The sequence below is a fragment of the Euleptes europaea genome, chromosome 11 (genome assembly GCF_029931775.1).
Source record: "Euleptes europaea isolate rEulEur1 chromosome 11, rEulEur1.hap1, whole genome shotgun sequence".
Taxonomy (NCBI): Eukaryota; Metazoa; Chordata; class Lepidosauria; order Squamata; family Sphaerodactylidae; genus Euleptes; species Euleptes europaea.
Genome location: NC_079322.1, coordinates 49,295,151 through 49,307,902, shown reverse-complemented (window position 1 = coordinate 49,307,902; position 12,752 = coordinate 49,295,151). Strand labels below are relative to the sequence as shown.

Here is a 12,752-nt window from a genome sequence, read left to right as displayed (position 1 = left end):
GACTTTGATTAGTGGCTAAGGTTGCCTGCATCCAGGTGGGAAATGGATTTATCCTGGAATTACAACTCATATCCAGACTACAGACAACAGTTCTTCTGGAGGAAATGGCAGTTTCAGGGGGTGGACTCTATGGCATCATTCATATCCCAGAGAGCTCCCTGCCCCCCTTTCTAAATCCGGCCCTCCTTAGGCATCACCCACAAATTTCCCATACTGGAGTTGGCAACCTAGTGACCACTAAAATAACGGTAAGCTTCTAGGGGAAAAAGTGTTTAGTTGTTCTGATGAAATATTTTGGGTATCTGTATTTGTTGATTTCAAGAACACGTTACCATTTCTGCTCTTATGACTTATACTGATCCACTTGTTGGTCTGTAACTTGGGAGTTTATAGTTAATTTTTTTACTGTAGATGAGTGGTCGGTTAGACCATTCAAAATGGTTTGCAGTGGTGGGTCATTCTGTGTACCTGAATCTTCACCATTTCACATTTCAGAGCAGGTGCTGGCCGCACAGCTTCCGGCAGTCTTGGAGGAGATGAAGGCAACCAGAGACAGTGCCTTTTTAGTAGTGGCACCTTGATAGTGGCCCTTCCACTTGAGGCTCGCCTGGCGCCTAGGGTGGCCAAGTGCCAGGTGGTGGTGGGCAAACCCCTGCCAATCCACCTGGCTGCCCACCAACTGGGAGTTTGAGTGGTAAATGGCCCCTTGTGATGCATTTTACACCCGGAAGTGCCGCATCGCAATGGGTCTTTTACCACTCAAACTCCAGGGGTAAGCTGGAAGTGACGTGATCGCGGCCACGAGCGCGTGACCCCCTCTCCATTCCAAAAACCTCCTGCCGAAGGAGACAGGGTACCTGGTAAGGCTACTGGCACCTGCATTTCTTTCTTTTAGGTGCCAGGCCAAAATCTTTCTGTTCCTGAAGACTTTTATTAAATAAGGGCCTGATTTTTACATTGTTTTAGTCTGGAAACTTATTTTAAGCTGTCAGTGTTCTATTTTTATGTTTTTATGCTGAACTGGGCTTTTAATGCTGGATTTTCATTAGTATTTGTAATGCTTTAATTATTTTTAGTTGTAAGCTAAGGTTCCTGGAGAGGCAGAATAAAAATGTTCTGAATAGAAAATAATTAAATAAAATTTGAGGAGAGACTAGAGTTTAAGCAGTAAGGAGCAGTAAGGATGAGTGTTTGCCATGAATAGGGTTGCCATGTGCCTCTTCGCCACCAGGGGGAGGTTTTTGGGGCAGAGCCTGAGGAGGGTGGAGTTTGGGGAGTGGAGGGACTTCAATGTCATAGAGTCTTATTGGCAAAGCAGCCATTTTTTCCAGGTGAACTGTTCTCTATCGTCTGGAGTTCAGTTGTAATAGCAGGAGATCTCCAGCTAGTACCTGGAGGTTGGCAACCCTAGCCATGAAACTCAGTGTGGTATAGTGCTTGAAATAGGACCAGGGAGATGAGGGCAGCCGGAAAAGAGGAAGACCCAACATGAGATGGATTGACTCAATAAAGGAAGCCACAGCCTTCAATTTGCAAGATTTGAGCAAGGCTGTCAAAGACAGGACATTTTGGAGGACTTTCATTCATAGGTTCGCCATGAGTCGGAAGCGACTTGACTGCACTTAACACACACACACACACACACACACAGATGGGGTTCAAGTCCACTGCCTACCATCAAACTCCCTGGTTGACCTTGGACCATTCGCTAACCAATTTAGCTCACAGGATTTTTATGAGAACAAAACAGGGGGCAGGTATGGCATTTACATTGCCTTCTGTGTATGGTATGTATAGTCAAAACATAATACATAAAATAATTATATTTCAGGTTCAAGATTGCTTGAAATTGCATGCAGTGAGGTTGGCCTTATGTTCGTGCCATGGCTTGATTTCACTTACTGTGAAGGAAAAAGTATTCTAGGTTCACTTTGATGGGGTCTCTATAATCTCTGTTACTTTGTTTTTATTATCTAATTTTATGGTCTATTGAAATGGTATTTTGTTAATTGTATGTCATTGTTAGATGTTTATATTTACGTTGTAAACCACCTTGGGTGCTTTTTAAGTAGAAGGGAAAATAAATTAAATTTAAGTAGAAGGGAAAATAAATTATGTTCTATGGCTGAACTCTGATAATGGCAATGCATTCTAGGATTGAACTTCAGTTTACCTAGGGTTGCCAAGCATGGCCTGGCATCCAGCAGGGGAGTGTTGGGGCGGGGACATGGTGGGCAGCCATCAGCAATATTATGACATCACTTCTGGGGAAATCATGAAGTTATTCCTGTCTAGGAATTGTCGGAAACTCTATGGTAAACCCATAGAGTTTCCAGTGATTCCTAGAGTGGGCTGATACCACTTGTGGGTTTTCCCTGCAAGTCACATTACACTGTTGGCCCAGCTGCCTCTAAAACTTTTTTATCCCACCACTGCTCAGAATGGCAATGGGATGTGGGAGCTGAGGTTGGGGGATTGTCTGCCTACACAGGAGGACGGGTAACCCTGGGTAGATCTCTGCTAAAAATTAGGCCTTCAGAATTTCTCTGCAATGGGAAGAAACTTTCCTCCTACTTTCTCTCTCCCTTCATGCACCTCTTTTATCCTGTGCCCTCAGTGCAGTTAATCAGTGAGTAGAAAAGAATTATTACTTTGGTTTTACTCTCATTTGTTTCCACAAGCCGCCCATACTTATAAGTAGATTTTGAGCCCTTTGGAGCCAGTTGAAATTACTGTAAACTTCCATGAACCCATAGAATAGCAAAGGAGCTACACCTAAGAAAGAAGTAAAAGAATTAATAAATCAGGAAAAGCATTCTGAACGTTCATTGCTTTAAAAAGCATTGCCAAGAGACACAGTTACACCTAAGTGGTTTTATTTCCCCCCGCCCTTAAGTAGCTTTCTCTGCTTCAAGTTAGTATTTGGCCAACAACCCTGGAAGCAATTTTTAATTATGAAAGTCAATTAATGTTTTCATTTCAGCTACAGCAGGTGTACAAACAGCTTAATGTCAAAATTCTCATCAACTCCACGCTGTTGCATACAGAGGGAGCAGAAACTCAAAACTCCTTGAACCAAATTGGCACTGGAGCTGTTTATTTAGTGCTAGCGGGGTTTTGGGGGTTTTGGGGTGTGTGTGAGAATGAATGATAATTTTTTTAAAAAAGTATTTTGAAGGAGCAATACTTGATTTTAATTTCAATAACGATTGTTCTGATATTTCTGCCTTACTGGCATTTATTGCATTTTGCAAAGTCTACAGTAATTTAAATATAAAGATTTACTTTCTGTTTTCCTCCTTGGTCTTTTTTTAGTGCAAACAAGAGACTTCAATTTCTAGTCAATCTGGACTGGGTCCAAAGATCAGCGGGAGCCTTCCCAATCCTGCAAATGGGCACTGGGTCAAGTCCTTGCTGAACATCTAGGGAAGAGCAATATGATTAGTGTGTAACAAACATCCCCAAACTAATAATGGCAAACTACCTTTAAAAAAAAAAAAAAAGAAGAAGCCTTCATATACTTGGTTTAAGCACCAAGTGAAATGAAAAAGGTGATATGCAATATCAGCCAAAAGAGTATCATGCCCCTCTCAGCACCTTTTGATTCTGCTGGTCCAGGAAAGGAAGATGCTAAAAAAAGGGAAGGTGATTCTAATACTACAGGGAGAACTGGAATGGCCCGCTGCCATAAGGGGTAATATATACACATTGCAGAGTCGTAGACTGGACCATTCCACTTTACATTACAGATGGATGAGATATTTAAAAGTAAATAATTCACACCAGAGAGAGGGTTGGTGAGAGGGTTGGGGGCAGAAATGGGGTGGGTGTAGGGTTGTCAATCTCCGGGTACTAGCTGGAGATCTCCTGCTATTTCAACTGGTTTCCAGCCAATTGAGATCAGTTCACCTGGAGAAAATGGCCGCTTTGGCAATTGGACTCTATGGCATTGAAGTCCCTCCCCTCCTCAAACCCTGCCCTCCTCAGGCTCTGCCCCCAAAACCTCCTGCTGGTGGCAAAAAGGGACCTGGCAACCCTAGATAAGAGCGGTGGTTTGGAGCGGTGGTTTGGAGCTGTGGAGTCTGATATGGAGAACTGGGATTGATTCCCCACTCCTCCACATGAGCTGCGGAGGCTAATCTGGTGAGCTGGATTTGTTTTCCCACTCCTACACATGAAGCCAGCTGGGTGACCTTGGGCAAGTCACGCTCTCTCAGCCCCACCCACCTCACAAGGTGTCTGTTGTGGGGAGGGGAAGGTGATTGTTAGCCGGTTTGAGTCTCCCTTAAGTGGTAGAGAAAGTTGGCATATAAAAACCAACTCTTCTTCTAGGTGTCCTAGACTGCTATGTCCTTTCCAGGAAAAGCCTGGAAATGATCTAGGGCTGCTCTAGGAATTACCAGAAACTCAGTGGTAAAGCCATAGCATTTACAGTGATTCCTAGAGCTACCCCATGTCACTTCTGGCATAGCCATTATCGCTGTGTATTTTTAAAAACTCTCCAGCTGCTACTCAGAACAGAGGCAGGCAACTAGGGCTTTTGGTGGGAGACCTGACAGTCCTACATCTCTCTGATGGGCCAGATTAGCACATAGTCTTCTCTTTCTAGACCTCATGTACTGGGGCAGCAGTCCTCTTGTAACACACATTTGCCATATAATGTGAATAAGGTAATCTGCATATTTTCTAGCTTTGGTATATCCAGTTGAAATCCCTGTTTATTGAGAGTATGCATTCACACATAATGAAGCTTGCTTTATTCACACAAAATGGTGAATGTGTGTATTGAGAGGGCCCGGCACAGTATGCTTTTTCAGCGTGCTAGGAAGGAGTGCAAAAATAATAATGACTGAAAAGGGTTTCTCCCTTGTTTTGGAGATCATTCTTGCACCTGGACTCAGAAGGGGTACAGTCCAGAATTCTGCCACCTCAGTCTATCATTTCATTTTGAGGAACAATATAAAGCCTGTTTTTAGGTGAATCAGAGGTATAGGAGCTGCAGAAGCACTCCCAAAATAACTTGAGAAGCCTTGGGCCATATGGAAGGAGCCCACACTATGGGCCCTCTTCATGCTTACCCTACCTCCATTTCCAGACAAGCAAGATCAGGGTTGGACCTTATCCCATAAACATACTGTAAAAGAGCAATCTAAGTCATGAGAATTTTTGTGGGGAGGGCAAGTGAAGAATCCAATGGACCAAGGCCTGGATGTGAAATGTGACCGTCAATTAGTGAGCAGTTATCATCCGTTGTGCTCTGAGTGCCAAGGTTCACTAAAACCTTAAAGTCACTTGTGGCAGTTTACTGTTTGCTTAATACTTGATATAGATTACTGACCCACATTGACCCACTGTGTTCACTAGACTGAGACTTAAGAGACATGGATTTGAACTACAACCCAACCACCAATAGGCATGCAGGATGGGATGGCCTTGGCCTATCTTTCATGATTCATTTATTTAGAAAATTTGTATGTTACCTCTCCAGATCCCATCCTGAGGCGGCTCACAAAATAAATGCAATAAAATCATTTTTTAAAACCCATTACAACCGATATTCAACCGCCATTAAAAATAAGCTATAAAAATAAGTCAGGGCATAAAGGTGCACGAAGTAGCCTAAAATGGTATTGATGAAACAGTTCTCAGGTTAGTAGCTAGGGTTGCCAACCGGGAAGGCCAACTCAGAGTTGCTCCAGGCTCGCCTGCCAAGTCTGCCACTGGCACACACACCCCACACACACAAACGGTCCTGATCTCGGTGGGGTGAGCCTGGAGTGGCTCCAGGCTTGCCTGCCGAGGCCCCCTGCCCCCACATCCCATCTCTTGGTGGGCCCAAGCGGCTGCTGGCATTCTCATCCCAACGGTAGGTGCATTGGCTGCCCGTGTGTAGACTATGCTTTGTTTTCTTTCTTTTTTTTACAAAGCAGAGGGAATTAAACCTCCTGGTTTGTTTTTACTTCTCAGATTTTTCTGCAGACCCAGGGAGTCCCGTAAATTTGCAGAAAAGTCTGTTGGGGGCACATGTGACTAACATAGGTGCAAAGAGACTAACAGAGGTGTATCGCGATGGGTAGCCATGTTAGTCTGTCACTAGCAATAGAAAAGAATAGGAGTCCAGGAGCACCTTACAAACTAACAAAATTTCTGGCAGGGTATGAGCTTTTGTGAGATGTGGCTCATGAAAGCTCATATCCTAACAGAGGTGGTTTGCCATTCCTGCCTCTGCATAGCGACCCTTGACTTCCTTGGTGCTCTCCCAGCCAATTACTAACCATGGCCGACCCTGCTTAGCTTCTGAGACCTGGCGAGATCAGGCTAGCCTGGGCCATCCAGGTCAGGGGAGTTAAACACTACTGTAGGATAAATAAAATGTATAACAGTGAGCTAACTTTAGATTGTGCGCTGTGTACTGAAAGGGTGCAAAGGGTACTGAAACATTTGACGGGGTGGGGAGTGAGAGGGGTATGAGAAGAAGTGACTCACGAAAACTCATATCCTGTTAGTCTTTAAGGCGCAACTGGACTGTTGCTCTTTTCTACTGCTACAGGGAGACTAACATGGCTACTCATTGTGATCGTTACTCTGGCAGTGCACCTGAACCACATTGTGGTTCAAATAAAAAGGGGGGCATGCTGTTCCTGAAAGGGAAATGCCAGAGCCCACATGGACACACTTGACTACTTGTTTCAAAAGTGCCATTAGTTCCATGGAACACTTGTTAAGTATAGCATACCACCTATCCTTAAATTGGTCATTGTTTGGGAACATTCCTTTTTTTTTTTTTTAATGTGTAACCCCCTGGGTATGATTTTGTTCCTGCAATAATCCCTCAGGGCTCCTGCATGTGTGTCTAATTTCGTCTTTTTCTCATTAGACCTTCTAAAAGTCTCCCATAAGTTTGTATTACATTCTAAAGGTGCAATCGAGTTAAAAAATTGGGGCTGATCTAGTAGAGATGCTATTCAATCATCAGAATAACTGAAAACATGAAAATCCCTGTTTGCCATTGTGGCTCCTAAGTGCAATAGTAGAAGAAAAAAGAGGGGAATAGAACCCAACCTGGAAAACAGAAGTTGGGTACCCAAGGTTGGGTGGGATGAAAAAAATATATAAATAATGAAAATATATAATTTATTAGAAGCACTATATCAAGATTAAAATTATTTAAAAACCATTAAAATAGCACAATGGCATTTCCTAAGGTTGATGTCTGTCACCACAAGCCAAACGCGTTACTGCCTATATGGCCTTCCTCAGTGGTCTATTTAAATCATATATAAAACATGCACACACATTACAAATATATTTACATATAAAAGCAATATACAACAGACCAGGTATGTAATAGGTTGTATATATTACCAATTACACCAACATCTGGTAGGACTGTCTTAGGTTTTTATGCTGGGCTGTATATGTCTCCCCACGTAAGTTGTGTGCAAGTATCAACCTTTTCACACACTTGACTACCACCAGTAAGAGACAGTTCTGAAATGTGAATCAGAGGTTTGATGTAGAGTATGAGAAAGATCATCCGTAGAAACTCTAGAAAAACTGTCAGCCTTTAGGTTCTGGTTTGCTTTGGGAATTCCACTATTTTCTGTTTGATCTTCCTGCTGGGCTCTGCTCCCAGCAGCAAAAAAAAGGGGGGGGCACACAATATGGAGCATTGATCCAGCCGTGATTACATGCTGTAAACTTGGCAGTGCAAAGGTACTGCTGTGCACTATTGATGCTATGCCTATGTGCGGAAAGATAATGAGATGAAGAGAGACGTACATTCAATCTAGGGCATTTTCAATCTTATTGTTGATATGTTCTTTTAAAAGGCAAACTAAACAACTCGGTTAGGAGCCCAGAATGGTCAGATGTGGGCACTTAGGGAAGCATCTTAACTACGGGAAGAAGCAAGAAGTGCTAACGTTTGAAAGGCAATTCTGCTGGTGTTTTACGGCCAGCTTTTATACACGCATTTTGCATATAGTCTCAGACTTTTCATCTTAACTCTGGTTCACCTTTCACCACCGCTTGTGCCTTTCTCAAGTTTGATCTCTAATTCTGCTGGAGGGCAAGTTGATTGGGCTCTGGGTCGAGAGGCTTTTGCAGATGCCTGCCCAGCTTGTTGGTGTTTTTGTAAACAGTGGGTGGCTCCTCAGTATTAAGAGAGTGACCCTGTGGGTACAGCATGAGCCACACACACAATAGATGTGGCTGTCCTCCACCCAAAACAGTGACAGGAGCCCATTTGCCATTGTTTTACAGCGGTGTAGCATCTGTGAATTGGGACAACGCATCTTGCCAGGAAAAAATAAATTCAGAAGCTGGCAAAGAATGAATATCCAAGGCAATTTTCTTCTCCCCAGAGACTGGGCAAAGAAAAAAAAAAGCTCTGGAAAATGGCGTCTGAAAATCATGGAGCAAACATCTAAAATCCAAATCTAACCAAAATTATTAGACTTCCGTGTGGGGGGTGTATCGGGGAAATGGTGAGCTTGAAGTATTGATGGAATGTAAGTGGGAAGGATGATGACTTCAGTAGAATGGGAAGGCTGGAACTCTGCTCAGGGCTGCACTGATCGCCTCTCCAACTTGGAAGCCGATATTGATTCCCACCCCTTATTAGTATGTTGAAACAATAAGGGACACGTTCATAGTTACGTCCAAAGAAGATGGATGGTTATAGATTCATGCACGTAGTATTTATTTCTTCAGTATCAAAGAGGAATGGCAAGATTAGGGCTGTCAAAAAAAAAATTTCAGTACAGTTCGGATTCGGCCGAATTTGGCCCTTGTGGGTCCGGTACGTGCCGAAGTCCGAACTCCCCCACTTCGGATCCGTTCAATTCGGCCGGAATTCAAAGTTCGGAAAAAAAATTCGGCCGAATAAAGCCATTAAAAACACAACCGCGCCTTTCCGCGGCTCTGGGGGGGGGGCATTTTTGGCCTTAGAGGTCCCAAACTTTCAGCAGAGCTTCAAAGGACGTATATTGAAAGACTCCCCAAGTTTTGTAAAGATTGGGTCAGGGGGGGCTGAGATATGGGCCCTGAAAGGGGTCCTCCCCACCCTTAATGTGTATCTCTTAGCAGAGCTTGCCGCCCACACACAAAGCTCCCGCCCGACAAACAGCTGATGAGAGCAAGGGCGGGGCAGGTGCTAAGAACTGCAAAGCAACACAACTGAAAAGCAACACCTTTGCAAACATGCAAAGGGCGGGGCAGGTGTGAAGAATTTTGCAAAACAATACAACTGCAAAGCAACACAAGCAGGCAATGCAACACCTTTGCAACAGTGCAAAGCAACACCTGACACCTGGGAGTTTGCATACCATGGAAAGGGACAGAGGCAGCTAGCTATGCATAATGAGCAGGAGGGGGTGGAATTTCTCCTTTTGCATTGGACTTGGGACCAGGAAGATGCATTCTTTAAGTCACCATTTGAAAACCAGTTTTGAGCAAGCATCAAAATAACCTAACTGATCTTATGAATGAGGAAAAACCTGAAGAATAAAAATGAAGCCCCTCCTCAAACCAGGGAGAGAGAGACTGGAGGGGGAACACACACCCCAGGCAGAACCGGCAAAAGCCCCCTTTGGCTTCCCCCCCCACCCACAGAAACTGCTCCCTCCCCCCCCACACACACAGACTCTGCTTTCCCCCCCCCACACACACACAGAAAAGAAAAAATATAGATTAAAGCCCCCAAAGGGGTCTTACTGTGGCTGTCTTCTGTTCCAGCAGGAGGGGCTGGGAGGCTGGGTAATCCAATATGATTCCATTTGTATCCAATATAAGATCCATATGTATGCATCTCTCGAGGGTGATCCATTCATCCCAATAGGGAAAAGGGGAAAGCCCATATCTCGGGGGGCCCTGACCCAATGTTTACAAAACTTGGGTGGTCTCTTAAAAAGCCTTGACTGAAGCTCCGCTGAAAGTCTGGGGTCGGCACACCCAAAAATGCGCCCCCTGCAGCCACGGAAAGAGAAAAGGGGGGGAGCCGATATTTCAGCCCCCACTGAACCCATCTTTACAAAACTTGGGTGGTCTCTTAAGAGGGATTCTCTGAAGCTATGATAAAAGTTTGGGGGCTGCACCCCCAAAAAAGCGCCCCCTGCAGCCACGAAAATGGAAAAGGGGGGAGAGGAAAAAGGGGTGGAGCCCATATCTCGGGGGCCCCTGACCCAATGTTTACAAAACTTGGGGGGTATCTTAAGAAGCCTTGTCTGATGCTCCGCTGAAAGTTTGGGGTCGGCACACCCAAAAATGCGCCCTCTGCAGCCATGGAAAGAAAAAGGGGGGAGCCCATATCTCGGGACCCCCTGACCCAATGTTTACAAAACTTGGGTGGTCTCTTAAGAAAACCTGTCTGAATATCCCCTGAAAGTTTGGGGTCGGTACCCCAAAAAATGCGCCCCCTGCAGCCACGGAAAGGAGCGAATGTGCACAAGCACCCCCTCACACACACATGAGGATTTCCCTCTCTCTCTCTCTTTCCCCGGCCGGCCGCACATCAGCTGATTCCTCCAGTACTCAATCCTGACTGATTGGCCAGAAGAAGACCCAGCTTGGCCACCGATTGGCCGGGGGAGGAGAATGCTGCTTACTGAAGGTTATGCTGCTTACTGACGGCCCCGAATTGGCCGAATTTATTCGCGAACTCCCGAGCTCGCTGAATTCGGCCCCTCCGGTTGCCCGCCAGTTTTGAGTTCGGTACCTCCCGAACTAAAAACCGCCGAATCAAGGGAAATTCGGCTGATTTTCAGTTCGGGCCGAACCGAATTGACAGCCCTAGGCAAGATATGTGGCTCACCAAGAAATGGGAGGTGCTGTGGCTCAGTGGTAGAACATCTGCTTGGGATGCAGAAGGTCCCAGGTTCAATCCCTGGCATTTCCAGCAAAAAGGAGCAATTAAGAGATGATGGGAAAGACCTCCACCTGAGTCTATGGAGAGCCGCTGTCAGTCTGTGTAGACAATACTGAGTTTGATGGGCCAGCGGGTCTGATTCAGTAAAAAGCAGCTTCATGATTGCCTGGAGTAAATAGCGCTAATAGCACCCCGGGTTCAGATGGGGATTGTGGGCAGGGTAGAAATCTAAATAAATAATAAAAAAATAACAATGGCATACCTGAGCTGGTACTAATAGTTATTAATAGAAGCACCTTTGGTCAGGGAAACAGTGCCTTTATGCTCATCGATACCAAGACATGTAAATGTTCATGGCAGGAATTTAGTAACATTGGAATTGTGCTGGGGGTGTGATAAATTATGTCGAAATGTATCTGAGGCCAGGATAGGGGACGATTGTGGAGTAGTTATGTCTGATGATTGTCATAAAGATTTGCATTTGCGCTTGTTGCACAGCAGTGGCCAAGAACCTGTAGATTTCTCTCCTTCTTTGAATAAATAAGAAACAGCCGTGTTCTTAGAGACCATTGTGTAGTATCTGTGGGATGGTATCGACTTTCTAAATAGCAGCCACTGTTGTGAGTGTCTTTTATCCCCTTTATCCATTTAAGATCTTGCTAGGACTCATTTACCAAACAAAATCTGGTAGTTTCACCTCACAAGAGTCACAGAAATGTCATCTAGTTATGAAGCTTTCATAATTCTCAGTACTGGTTGTCTTTGGAAATTAAAGTATAAATATTTTCATTATGTAACAGCTTCACACCTCAATGAAGCCTCGTCTACACAGACAAGCAGATTGAAATTTATGTATTTATTTATTCATTTAATTCATTTAACCCCGCCTCTCTTTCTAATGGGGACTCAAAGCTGCTTAAATCATTCTCTTCTCCTTCATTTTATCCTCACGACAACCCTGTGAGGTAGGTTAGGCTGAGAGAGTGTGACTGGCCCAAGATCACCCAGTGAGCTTCCATGGGGATTCGAACCTGGGTCTTCCAGATTCTAGTCTGACACTCTTACCCACTAGACCCACTAGCATCTTGAGAGTGGACTGTGCCATTGCATGTCGGTGATACCATTTTGAATTGTTCACGATGGTGAAAAACTCTCTTTCCAAGTAGAAAACTAATATCTCAGGGAACAAAAGTTCTCAGCCAGCCTTCTCCCTACTGTCTTAGTTTTTTGATTGCATGCTGTTTTAATCTAGAGGAAGCAAATATGTACTTGCAGAATAAAGCGGTTTAGTCCATTCTAGTGCCCCAGGATTCTATTACCTCATTCTGTAACATGTTCATATTAGGCCTGTACAGCCTGTACAGTCCATGTAATTACATCTATCTCTTCCTTTTTGGTTCATTTATGTCTACATAAATTAATTATTTAACTCTAAGAATGTTTGCAAAGCGATGAAAGTAAGTGCAGGGCATGCATCTTAACATTTGATATAAAAATTTCATACTTTTAAGAGAGAAGTAGGGTTGCCAACTTCACGTTGGGAAATTCTTTGAGCCTGGGGAGAGTGGGATTTGGGAAGGGGAGGTATCATAGTGGTGTATAATTCCATGAAGTCTACCCTCTGAAGTTGCCACTCCAGGTAAACTGATCTTTTTTATTCTGGAGATCAGTTGTAATTAGGATTGCCAACCTCCGGATAGTAGCTGGAGATCTCCCGCTATTACAACTGATCTCCAGCCGATTGTTGCTGGCTGTGGCAGTGCTATAGTTGGAGTAGATGAAGGTGTGACTTGCATAAACCTTAGTGCAGAACCCAAGACCGTGCAAGCCCAAATGGAAAAGCCAAGGCCCTTCCACCTCACTGAAGCCATTTGGGAATTGAGTC

At 44.4% G+C, this 12,752-nt stretch overlaps 1 protein-coding gene and 1 non-coding gene across 2 annotated transcripts in view; both read left to right on the top strand.

The window, feature by feature from the left end:
• NXPH1 (neurexophilin 1) overlaps positions 1-12,752 on the top strand; it is a 201,699-nt gene that overhangs the window by 145,933 nt on the left and 43,014 nt on the right. The window lies entirely within an intron of this gene.
• Positions 10,823-10,897, top strand: TRNAP-GGG (transfer RNA proline (anticodon GGG)). The gene has a single exon. It is a non-coding gene; the product is annotated as a tRNA-Pro (tRNA).